This window comes from Vigna umbellata, chromosome 9, assembly GCF_029865625.1.
Source record: "Vigna umbellata cultivar VRB3 chromosome 9, Vumbellata_1.0, whole genome shotgun sequence".
NCBI lineage: Eukaryota > Viridiplantae > Streptophyta > Magnoliopsida > Fabales > Fabaceae > Vigna > Vigna umbellata.
In genome coordinates this window covers 8,268,446-8,279,798 of record NC_142173.1, presented here as the reverse complement: position 1 = coordinate 8,279,798, position 11,353 = coordinate 8,268,446, and the positions used below count along the sequence as shown (strand labels likewise).

The following is an 11,353-nucleotide window of genomic DNA, read 5'->3' as shown; positions in this document are numbered from 1 at the left end:
TAGGACGACATCCTCTAGCGCGACCACCACGGCCTGAGTGTTGGTGACCACGACATGTTTTTCCATTTGAGAAAGAACGCGAACAATTTCAACGAAATCTTTCAATTTCTTATTTTACTATGTTCAACTCTATGTATTCCTCTATCCGTAGAGTACATTGAATGTACAGAAATGGCTATAACAGAGTTTCTCTTATTCATATTAACAACTACTCTAGGAGGAATGTTTTTATGCGGCGCTAACGATTTAATAACTATCTTTGTAGCTCTAGAATGTTTCAGTTTATGTTCCTATCTACTATCTGGATATACCAAGAAAGATGTACGGGTAAATACTTTTCAAAACTCTCGGTAGCAGAAAGAAGATCATGAAAAACAGGCAGTGGTCGCATGGCTAATTGAGATGCACCAAAGCTAGTGAAAGTGGGACCTAAACCTCGTAAAAATCAGTGTAATTTATCTAAATCATCCACTGGTCTACCCATAAGGCTGAGTTGATCACATAAGCCTCGAAATGTTTTGGAAAACTCCCGGCCTGAAGGAGACTTACAAGTCTTTGATCTTGTTGCTTCCACATGATAAAGGTTGGATTAGCAACTATCAAAGATCTAGAAAGTGGACTTTAAGCCTAACTCAACCCCACAAAACCAACTTGTAAGGTGAGGTTTACACCCACTTATATACTATGAATTGACCTTATCTCTAGTCGATGTGGGACTTCCAACACCCCCCTCACGCCAAGGTATATATATCTCGAGCGTGGGACTAGACATTAATGGGTAGTCCAATAGCGGCCCGATAGCAGGTAAAACAATATGTCCAACAAACAACAAATATATATCGCTAGAATAAGCACTAATCTTGGCTCTGATACCATGTAAAAATTGGAATAGATGTATTTTGTTGATTTGGAAGAAGTAACCAGCGTACAATATATAGACTGTACAAAATACCTATATCTTATAATTAAGGAAGGAATATATCAATTATTAATTGAGAGAATCAATTATGCAAAATATATATTTCCTATCACATACATTTCTTTAGTTAGATAAATCAATAAACTGAGTATAAAAAGCAATTTGTATATTAGTTTAACTTTTGACATGAATTACTTTTAATTTCACGATACGTTTGTATTTAACAAAGCTACCTTTTCACAAATTCTGATACACTCTTCTTCACAGTGTTTCATTGTATTATAAGGAAGTGTAACTGATGTACTCTAACGAGTGCTGTTGTCACTGTAATAAAATTCTGAAAAAGTATAATACCCTACATATATATAATAAACTAAAGTATTCATTTTCAAAAGTGAAGATTCACTTGTACTATGTTACTAATAGCCTTTTATACAATACACTTTTTCATCATATGATGCAAGCTTTATTCATTTTGAAGTATTTTAATTAATCTTTATAATATTAGTGTGTTCAACTGACACTACGATGACCTCTGAACATTTGTTTTATATATGTTTCTAAAACACGACATAACTAGATTTCTTAGCATCTCAATGTATCATATGATTCTTTTTCACAGTGTGTTAATATTTTATTCTTAAAAGTTTTAAAAATTAACTAATTATAGTTAAATTCTTTTACTCATTAAGATAAGATTCTTATACAATATTCAAATTTTAAAATTTCATACTTTCACTATTTTATATCATTTTTAATTAGAGATTCAAATTATTGAATCAAGCCTGTTCATTCTAGATTTGAAATATAATCTTTTAAATGGATTAAATTGAACCTAACTCATTTAATCCATGAATTAAAAGGATTTGAGACAGATTGAAGATGAGTTCACTTGTAATCCATCAATAATAATCATTTATTATTCTTTTATCATTTTTTTCATAAGTTTTATTATTATAACTATTTACTATTTTTATTTATATACGTTGATATTTGATCTTTCTCTACGACCCCTAACAATTCTTGAGAGAGAACCCCCAAAAGCTATTGCTTGTCATCTATCCATAATTTGTTTCTCTTTTGCTCGAGTTTGAAAGCTTAACCTCCTAGAAACCAACCCTTTGATTCTACTTCTCATTGAGTAACATTATTTTGCATATGTTATTTAGTTTCTTTAACATTTCATACTCTTCTATTCTTTGCGTAGCTTCTAACACATTACCAACTCTGACCAAATACACTTCGTTTCATTTGGTTGTGTAGAAGCAGCATAAACTTAATATATTGGTAATGGTTGTTACTGGTCAATTCACTACACCATACTTGATCAGAAAAACAAGCAGATTTCTATTTCTCTATACTTGTAACCACAGCAACTCGTAAAGTAGTTTTTAACAAAAGTAGATGTGAACAAAGGACTTGTTATGGGAGCAAAGGTAGCATACTTTTGTATTGATTCAAGAATACTAAATATGTAAGCATGTTGCTTGAAGAGCTATTCAAGCAGAAACTTTCTAGATTATGAAAACTAGCTCAGAAAACTTACCATGTTGGATTAATCTGAGGAAGAGAATCACAATTTGATTATTGCATAATACATATTTGTTGTGAAAAAAGAGTAAAACAGACAAATCTTGGTTGCAAATAAATAACAAACTGACACAGCAGCACAGAACAAATCCCTGCAGTTGGAGCTTTAAAGGAAAACTTTTACGGAAAGGAAGAACTTTTGTAGGACCAAGCAAGGGAGAGGAAATCCCTTCTCTGTTCTTAACAGAAAGCACACTACATAACAGGCAACTTTTTGTTAGAATTAGAACCAAGATAAGTGTGACTTCTTCTGTTACATGGATGACTGACTCTATCATAGAGAATAGTGTAATTTGAGCTGCCAACTTTCCTCGAATAACAATGTCCATGATCACTTGCATAACTGTAATCTTGCTGTGTTTCACCCAATCCCCTAACAACCAAATTCCTTTTGATGACCATAGTACCCTGACCATCTTGCACATTTTTGACAGAGCTCTTTGAAAATCCAAAACCCGAGCTCCTTGACTTGTCCACATTAAATCCTAATGTAACATTTGAAACGGATAAAGAAGTATCATTGTCCTGATCCACCCCATTTGAGCTCAAGTATAGAGAAAATTTTCTCTGTGTATCCTTAACAAAGGGTGATGGCAGATTAGCATGAACACTATCATTAGAAAGAACTAGTTGATTCACAGTTTGCATATTCCCATCATTAGCCATCACCATTGAATTGTTGTAAACAAAATCTTGAGCAAAACTGATGGTAACATTCCCATAGGAGGATCTTATCCAACCAGTAGACAAAATGGACCTCCTTGCACTAGTCCAAAATATTCCATTCAAACCTTCAAAGTCAGTGACCAGAGACAAAGCCAAAGGCTTGTCAACAATATCCAAAACTCCTCCTTCTGTCCTACTGCTCTTCCGATCCAACCAAATGTGCAGATTTGCGTCCACAAACCAAACATTCAAAGCGTTAGTCACGGTGAACCCCACCGAATGACTCTTCCCATCCAACAAGGTTCCCAAAAGTGGCGTGATCTCAATATCATAGGAGGGAAGATCAAATGAGCCAATTCCAGTAATAGGCCTCCACAAGAGGGGGTTAACCCCTCCAGTGTAGATCACAGTAAAAGGCCAAACTGCACCCACAACCTTCCCATCAAGAGAAACCACAACCTCCCTAAATGGGCCACCCCCAGGCACATCACTGAGGTTGTTGGCAATGAGATATTCCTCAGGAGGGTTAGTGTACCAAAACTCATCCCTCTCATGAAACGAAACATACACCTCCAACACAGCCCTATAGGCATTCTGGGGCACCCTAAACTCCTTGAAACCCCCATCAGTGGAATTGTCAATAACAAACCACAACCCATCATTCAGTGGGAGGTTTCTCGAAATGGGCAGAACCAAATCAGCAGGGACACCACCCCCAAAGGCCAAAGCTCCAACCTTTGAACCAGACCCATCACCAAATCTCTTTTTCACAGAAGGGTAAAAGTGAATAGTGACATCAACATGGTAAACCCCAGTGTAGGTTTCATCTACCACGTTGCCCAGAAACACAGCGAAGGTTTGGTTTTGGGGACTTAACAACAAAGAATGGTACCTTGTGATGTCCTTGTGGACACTCCAAACAATGCCGGTGGCTCTTGGCTCTGCAGTGCAGCTTCTCAGAAGCTCAACCCCACCAAGCCACACACCGAAAATGCGATCAAATTGTCTTCCTTTGCAAGTGGCCTTCCACTCAAGCACGATTTTGGAGAAAGTTTTGAAGGGGCAGTGCGAGGGTGGGGTGTAGTTGGCGAGACCTGGTGGTTGGCCATAGGTGAAGCCAAAGTCGTGGTGGAGAATGTGGTGAGAGAAAGGTTTTGTTTTGGGGAGTTCAATGGGTCTTGTGACTTCAAAGTACTCAGTTGGTGGTGGAGGGTCGTCAGAAGATTTGAGTTCAGAGGTAAAATCAATGGCGTGTTGTTTGATTTTGTAGAGATTAGATGCAGAAATGGAGAGGAAATGGGAGAAGAACAGGAAGATGAAGAGAAAGAAATAGTTGTCCATGTGGGCTGCAGGAAGTGCGATAATTGCGAAGATGGTTTTGCTTTGAGAGTTGTTCCCTACATATAAGACAAAACAAACAAGGTAATTCCTTTTATATTGTTTGGCATTTTAGGAGAAAATATGTATATTGTTATTTTACCATGTTAATCAAACCTAAAGTTTAATTATTTTTTCTTTTTCATTGTGGACATGGATTCATGTTTGGAAATTTAACCATTTTTTCTTTAAAAATAATTTTTTTCTATTTAATATACTCCCTTATCATATTATAATTTTATTTAGGTAAAGAATTACGATTTTTTTTCTTTTATAACATAGTTCTATTTTTAATTTACGTAGCATATTGTAGCTTATATTTACATAGATAACATGGTTTTGTAAAGTTCAGAATTCGATTTTTTTATTTAAATTTTAATTAATAATTAAATTATTTTAATATATTTATATAACATTTTCCAATTTAACAAATTTCTTAAATTAATTTTAGTATAAAATTTAGAAAATATTTAATTTATTTTAATATAATTTAATATATGTTACTATTTTAATAATTATTTTGAAAATTATAATAGTAATAATAAAACTAAAAATAAATATAAATATAATAATAATAATGTAAAATTTGATTTAATATAGTATTACATATTAAATAATATTAAAATAAATTAATTATTTATTAATTTTAAATTAAAAGCAATATTTTAAAAATATGTTAAAAGTGAATATATTCTTCAATGGTTTTTGAAAACCATTTAAGTAGATTTTGAAAATCTTTTAACCTCTCACCAATTTTTGAAAATCGAGTTTTAAACGATTTCTGAAAATCGTTGAATCTATTTTCGCAAAAATCATTAAAGAAGAAAATCAGAATTCAGTTGTCGAGAAATCGAATTCTAACATATTTTTTAGTAAAAATTTTGAAATAAGAAGTCAGAATTCGGTTTCCTAAAAGCTGAATTATGAACTTTTACAAAACCGTGTTATCTATGTAAATATAAGCTACAGTATGCTATCAATGTAAATTAAAAATAAAACTATGTTATAAAAGAAAAAAAAATCAAAGAATTGAATCACATTCAATAAAAAGAAACTTTAAAACAAAGTTTGTAAAACTTAAACTCACGTTTAAGTTTCCAAAAAAGAGAACCTAAATCAGTTGAGGTTTGATAACGACGGTGGCCAGCAAACTGAGGCAGAGGAAGAGCATGATTGAAGAAGAGGAAAAGGATGGAGGTGGTAACTATGGCAAAGCTTCTATCGTTGATGCTATTGATGTTAACATGAGCTTCTGGGAGAATTTTTGGATAAAGAAAAAACGAGAAGAAGATGGAGTGTTGTGTAAGTGTGGGGAAGAGTCATGTGGGTTAGATTAAAGGATAGGAAGAAGATAATAGCTGGAGGTAATGAATAATGTGAGGGTGAAGGTGTTAAGACGATGATGTAGGGATGAGATCGGTTGAGTCGGTAGTGTCTACGGAATTTGACTCGACAAAAATTCATTGATTATTGATTACTTGAATAACTTTTTAAAAAATACTATATTTTAAAATTTACGAATATTACATGAATATGTGTGAATATCTACAATATTTAAAATAATATATTTTTATAAATTATTAAAATAAAATTTAAATAAAATTACAAAAAATATAAAATATAAATTAAATTAAATTAAATATAAATTAAAATTTAATTTTAATTAAATTTAATTTTATAAAATATAAATTAATATTAATTTTAATTAAAAATTTAACTTAATAAAATATAAATTTAATTTTTATTTTTATTTTTTTTAGATAACGTATATCTCCTAATATAAATTATATAATACACATACTCAATTCATATTAAAATAGCTGCACAATGCAGGCACGGACTTTTTTTCCACTGTTGGTAGAAGAAAGGGGAATTTTGTTGTGTGGGTGGCTCTTTTCTAAATTGAATCTTTATTTGTGTAAGTTAAAGAAAAAAATGAGGAAGAAGTTACAAGCTTGACTCAAGCTTTGTTTATTCCAATATTTACATTCTTAGTCCACAAAAATCCTCAAATTCATTCACATTTTTTAATATTATTATAAAAAAATTCACATAAAACTAATTGTCACATATGTATCAGCTGTTAAATAAGGATGTTTTATTACTTAAAAACCATTAATAATTACAACCTGATTGAATCGTTTTAATAAAAATGGAGACGTAACTGAATCAAAAACCTAAGTAAAAATCTATTTAAAATTTTCCAACAAAAGTTAAAACCAAATAAATAATTAAGCTAAATTAAAAGAATTAAATAAATAGTTTAACCAAAAATAGTGTAAATAATATAATTTTTATTTTTGAATAATAATAAGTGTGTTAATTTTTTTTATAATCACTTAAAAAATATAGTTATTCTAATCTCTTAGACTGAGTAGTTAAAACTTGTTTATATTAATAGCACATAAAGCAAATTAAATAGTAGCAGTTATCACAGATGTTGCTACTAAAAAATTATCAAAAGCAAAATATATTCTAGGTGAAAGACAAATTATTACTCCATTCATCCTATCATGAGATACTTTGAAAAATTGTTGCTACTAAGAAACTTTAATAATTTTTTTAAATACTTTTACTGCTAATATTCAACTTTTGACACTTAATATTAAATCAATTAATTGCCAGCACTCTTTATTCTTTTTCTTTATTTAAGCTTGTGAATTTGAACCAGCTGTATACAAACAACAAACGAACAAGCAGAGTAAAAAATTATTTATTAATGACATTCAAAGATAGACAGTAAACGAGAATATTCCATGAGTTCTTTCCAATTATCAGGTTTTAATAAAAATTATTCACCTTTACGTATATTTTCAAAGTTTAAGAAAGGTTTAATATATTCGGAAGTCTCTGTTTATGCGGATTCGTATTAATTGGGTCTTCGTATTCTGAAAGTTCTTAATTGGATCCTCGTATTCTAAAAATTCTTAATTGGGTCCCTATTTTAGTAAATAAGCTAGCATTTTATGAACAAAGATTGTCTATCTCATGATAACATTGAAGCTTAAGGATTTTTTCTATAAAGTGTTAATTCAAGCAAAGCATCGTATGAAATGAATCATCTAACAAAAGATCACTAAATGTTATAGCTTTTCAAGCATCTAATGTTTTACACCATCAAATTATCATGTTTTATCAAACGATGCATTTATTAATGAAATGACAAGTGATACAAAATTTTGAACATGCAATATTGCCTAATGTCTATCAACTTTCAAAATATTTAATATATGTATGAAAAAGTGTCTCGATACTTGTATATTTTGTTCTTAATATTTATGCAGATCACTAAAGCAGAAAGATATGATCAAAATCACTACACCCAAGAAAAAGACGTTATGAGAGATGAATAACATTATGGGAATGTTTTCCTTGAAGTCTTTTGCTTTGTCACATCGTACAAGCTCTATTTTGATAAAGTCTATGATAAAGCTTTGTACCTTTGCAAAGTAAACTTGATTGTGACTTCTCACTTAAAGGCTACATGCTCTACCTGAAGTCAGCTTCTCTATCTAATTGTCATCTTTCAAACAAAGTTATAAATAAACTAAAGTTTGAAGACAAGACAAGAAGGATAAGAGAGTATATTCGTGAACACTCAAACAAGCTTACTCCACTCATATATCATCTTAAGTTGAATATTTTCTAAAAGAGAATAACCTTAGTAAATCTCATATTTTCTTGTATTGTTTCTATCCTCTTTTTAAGAGTTATCAATATGTACCTTTGCTCATAATACTATTGTGTTGTATATTCTGAAGAGAATTAAAACACTTGGTGTTTATCTCAGTTAAGTTAAACAGTATAGACGTGTTGTCTAAGGTTTATACCAGAAGTGGTTAAAATACTTGAGACCAAAAGTGGTTAGAATACTTAAGACTAGAAGTGGTTAGAATACTTGAAACCATAAGTGGTTAGAATACTTGTAATCAAGAGTAGTTAAACTCGGACTAGTCGTGTTGAGTAGGTGAACTAGAAGTGGCGAGAATACTTGTTGTAAACCTGAAGAGTTAAAACTCGTGTAATTAATTACATTTTTTCTTGTATTAAAATGAATATTTTTTCTAAAATAAGGTTCATGGGTTGACCTTTACCCATAGGGCTTTTGTGGATATTTTGGTCCAGTGAGTTTTTTCAATCGGGTGATTTTTGGTCTTGAGAATTTTTCTGACAACAACCTATGTGGATTAGAGTCAAACCATGTGATAGGACCAAATTGATAGATCTAACAATATGGATGGAAAATAAACTCATCCCCATAGGTATTGTCTAAACTTATTCTCGTTTTAACAAAGAATCTCTGTATTGATTTGGTATAGATAATATTTGATTTTTTTCAATTGAGTATGAGAACATAGATGAGTATATACATACCTACCTCGTCTCCGTTCTCAATTTTTTCTTATTACTCATCTCATCTCGTTTAAATTACTAAAGTACTCACAATTTATTAAGTAACCTAAAGAATTTATATATATATATATATATATATATATATATATATATATATATATATAGGGATTTGCTAACGCGCGTACGCTTGTTTTTCAGTTGGTACATTTTAGCAATGTGTACCGGATTTTAGTAGACAAAAATACCCTTATATATCATGGATTCTAAGTTTTAAGGTTAAGGGTATTTTAATAATTTTCATTCTCAAAACTTAAAAAAAAAAAAAGAAACCCCCAAACCCTTGCTCACCTCTCTCATTCCTCTCAATCCTTTCTCTTTCATCTCTCTCACTCCAACCTTTTCTCTGTCATCCCTACTGTAGTCCCAATTGAAAATATCAGAAACACTTGCCTTTAAACAATTTGCCTTTGTAAAGAGTTGAGTCATTGACATATTCACCTTCAGGCAAAGGTTCATTCAAGATCTCTTCAATTTCACCATCTTCACTAATTTCTCTAATTTCATCATCTGCATATGTTGAATCATCATCTCTAAAAAAAACCCTCCAGGCCAATTACCAATTCTTTCGGATGTCAATTATGCTTGTGAAAATTAGATAAAATTATATACGACAAAAATTATAAAATGAAAACTCATTATAAAGTCATTTTTTGTAAGAAATTGTTTAACAACGAGCGTTTCTGATTTTTTCCAGGCCAATTACCAATTCCTCTAATGTCATTATGCTTGTGAAAATTAGATAAAATTAGATAAGACAAAAATTATAAAATAAAAACTCATTATAAAATCATTTTTTGTAAGAAATTGTTTAACAAGTATTTCTGATTTTTTCCAGGTCAATTACCAATTCCTTTATGCTTGTGAAGATTGGATAAAATTAGATGAGACAAAAATTATAAGATCAAAACTCATTATAAAATCATTTTTTTGTAAGATTGTTTAACGGCAAGTGTTTCTGATTTTTTCAATTGGGGCTACAGTAGGGTGTTTCTGATTTTTTCAATTGAGACTCCAATAGGATGACAGAGACAGTAGGGTGTTTCTGATTTTTTCAATTGGGACTACAGTAGGGATGACAGAGAAAAGGTTAGAGTGAGAGAGATGAAAGAGAAAGGATTGAGAGGAATGAGAGAGGTGAGCAAGGGTTTGGGGGTTTCTTTTTTTTTTTTTAAGTTTTGAGAATGAAAATTATTAAAATACCCTTAACCTTAAAACTTAGAATCCATGATATATAAGGATATTTTTGTCTACTAAAACCCGGTACACATTGCTAAAATGTACCAACTGAAAAACAGGCGTACGCGCGTTAGCAAACCCCATATATATATATATATATATATATATATATATATATATATATATATATATATATATATATATATATATATATATATATATATATATATATATACGCTTTTTTTCAGTCGGTACATTTTAGCAATGTGTACCAGGTTTTAATAGACAAAAATACCCTCATATATTATGGATATTAAGTTTTAAGGTCAAGGGTGTTTGAATAATTTTCATTCTCAAAACCAAAAAAAAAAACAAGAAACCCCCAAACCTTTACTCACCTCCCTCATTCCTCTCAACTCTTTCTCTTTCATCTCTCTCACTCCAACATTTTCTCTGTCATCCTTATGGTAGCCTCAACTAAAAAAATTAGAAACACTCGTTGTTAAACAATTTCTTACAAAAAATGATTTTATAATTAGTTTTCATTTTATAATTTTTGTCTTATCTAATTTAATCTAATTTTCACAAGCATAGTGACATCCGAAGGAATTGGCAATTGGCTTGGAAAAAATCAGAAACATGGGTTGTTAAACAATTTCTTACAAAAATGATTTATACTGAGTTTTCATTTTATAATTTTTGTCTTATCTAATTTTATCTAATTTTCACAAGTATAATGACATCCAAAGGAATTCGTAATTGGCCTGGAGGGTGTTTTTAGAGATGATGATTTAACATCCGCAGATGATGAAATTTAGAGAGGTTAGTGAAGATAATGAAATTGAAGAGATCTTGAATGAACTTTAGCCTAAAGGCAAATATGCCAATGACTCAACTCTTTACAAAGGCAAATTGTTAACCGCGAGTGTTTTTTATTTTTCAGTTGGGGCTACAGTAGGGATGATAGAGAAAATGCTAGAATGAGAGAGTTGAAAAAGAAATGGTTGAGAGGAATGAGGGAGGTGAGTAAGGGTTTTGGAGGGTTTCTTGTTTTTTTTTAGTTTTTAGAATGAAAATTATTCAAATACCCTTGACCTTAAAACTGAGAATCCGTAATATGAGAGTATTTTTGCCTTCTAAAATCCGGTACACATTACTAAAATGTACCAACTGAAAAAAGGGTGTACACATGTTAACAAACCCATATATATA

The 11,353-nt window shown here is 30.9% G+C and overlaps 1 pseudogene; it reads right to left on the bottom strand.

The window, feature by feature from the left end:
* Positions 1 to 2,448: 2,448 nt before the first annotated feature.
* On the bottom strand, positions 2,449 to 4,556 carry LOC148192456 (peptide-N4-(N-acetyl-beta-glucosaminyl)asparagine amidase A pseudogene; annotated as a pseudogene).
* Between the last annotated feature and the right edge of the window lie 6,797 nt (positions 4,557 to 11,353).